Raw genomic sequence first — 2,352 nt, forward strand, 5'->3', positions numbered from 1 at the left:
CAATTGCATCAAAAATAATAAAATGTCTAGAAATAAATTTAACCAAGGAGGTGAAAAATCTGTTTATTTAAAACTGTAAATCATTAATAAAAGAAACTGAGGAAGCCACAAATAAATGGGAAGATATCCCATGTTCATAACATTATCAAAATGCCCATATTACTCAAAGCAATCTACAGATTCAATGCAATCCCTAACAAAATTCCAAAGGGAGTTTTCACAGAAATTGAAAAAAAAAATCTTAAAGCTTATGGAACCACAAAACACACGAAATAGCTACAGAAATCTTGAAAAAGAACAAAGCAGGAGGCATCACACTTCCTGATTTCAAATTATGTTATAAAAGTATATAAAAGTTATATAGTAATCAAAACAGTATGATATGGGCATAAAAACAGACACATAGAGTGTTGTATAAAAGGAGAGAAGATTAGCACTGCCCCTGACATGAATGGCAGAGCCTCTCAGGCCTGACAATATTCATGTGGTTAAGGCATTAACACCTACTTCATGACCTCTAACCACCGTTTTTGAAGAAACAAAAACACTAATTTGAAAAGATATACACACAGCAATGTTTATGGCAGCATTATTTACAATAGCCAATGTATGGACGCAACCTAAGTTTGTATCAACAGATGAACAGATAAAGAAGATTATATATATAAACACAAACATACACATACATACAATGGAATATTACTCAGCCATAAAAAATAATAAAATTTTGCCATTTGCAACAACATATCTGGACCTAGAGGATATTATGCTTAGTGAACTGTCATACAGAGAAAGACAAATACTGTATGTTTTCACTTACATGTGGAATCAAAAAATAAAACAAATGAACGAATATAACAAAACAGAAACAGACTCACAGATACAGAGAACAAACTAGTGTTTACCACAGGAAAGAGGGGTGGGGGAAGGAGCTAGATAGGGGAAGGGGATTAAGAGGTACAAATTACTAGGTCTAAAATAAGATACAATGATGTAATATACAGTGCTGGGAATATAGGTAATATTTTATAACTTTATATGAAGTATAATCTATAAAAATATATCACTATGTTGTACACCTAAAACTAATATAATATTGTAAAAAACTATACTTGAGTTAAAAAAAAACAGACACATAGATCAATGGGAAAAGCCCCCCAAAAAATCCATATATATATACGGTCAATTAATTTTCAACAAAGTAGCCAAGAATATACAATTGGGAAAGAATAATCTCTTCAATAAATGGTGTTGGGAAAACTGGACAGCCACATGCAAAGGAATGTTATTGGATCCTTATCTTACATCATACACAAAATCAACTTAAAATGGATTAAAGACTTGAATATAAGAACTGAAGCCATAAAAATACTAGAAGAAAACAGAGGTAAATTCTTGTTATCAGTCCTAGCAATGACTTTTTAGGCTTAGACACCAAAAACAGAGATAATAAAATAAAAAAATAAACATATGGGATGACATCAAATAAAAAACTTCTGCACAACAAAGGAAACCATCAACAAAATGCAAAGGCAACATATGAAATGGGAGAAATATCTGCAAATTATATATCTGGCAAGGGGTTAGTATATAAGAAACTCAGACAACTCAGTAGCAAAAACCCGCAAGCAATCTGATTTAAAACATGGGCAGAGGATTTGAATAAACATTTTTCCAAATAAGACATGCAAATGGCCAACAGGTACATGAAAAGAGCTCAACATCACTAATCATCCCAGAATGCAAATCAAAACCATAAAAAGATATTACCTTATACTTGTAGGAATAGCTATCATCAAAAAGACAAGAGATAGCAAGTGCTGGTTAGGATGTGGAGAAGTGGAAACACTTGTGCACTGTTGATTGGGATGTAACATGATGCAGCCAGTAGGAAAAACAGTATAGAGGTTACTCAAAAAGTTAAAAATACCACATGATCTAGCAAACCCATTTCTGGGTATATAGCCAAAGGAAATAAAATCACTATCTCAAAGAGTTTTCTGCTCCCCCATGTTCATTGCAGTATTATTTACTGTAGTCACAGCATTGAAACAACTATCTATTGATACGTGAATAGGTTAAAAAATTATGGTATATATATATATATATATATATATATATATATGTATATAATGGAATATTATTCAGCCATAATAAGGAAGGAGTTCTGCCATTTGCAGCAATATGGATGGACCTTGAGGGCATTATGTTAAATGAAATAAGTTAGAGATAAACAAATATCGTATGATCTCACTTATATGTGGAATCTGAAAAATTAAACTCACAGAAAAAGTGAACAAGCTGATGGTTGCCAGAGGCAGGGGGTAGGTGGGAGAAATGTGTGAAGGTGCT

At 32.4% G+C, this 2,352-nt stretch overlaps 1 non-coding gene across 1 annotated transcript; it reads left to right on the forward strand.

The window, feature by feature from the left end:
• The first annotated feature begins 407 nt into the window (after nt 1-407).
• Nucleotides 408-533, forward strand: LOC132428818 (U6atac minor spliceosomal RNA). The gene has a single exon (XR_009520211.1). It is a non-coding gene; the product is annotated as a U6atac minor spliceosomal RNA (small nuclear RNA).
• The last annotated feature ends 1,819 nt before the right edge of the window (nt 534-2,352 follow it).

Source organism: Delphinus delphis, chromosome 7 (genome assembly GCF_949987515.2).
Source record: "Delphinus delphis chromosome 7, mDelDel1.2, whole genome shotgun sequence".
Classification (NCBI taxonomy): domain Eukaryota; kingdom Metazoa; phylum Chordata; class Mammalia; order Artiodactyla; family Delphinidae; genus Delphinus; species Delphinus delphis.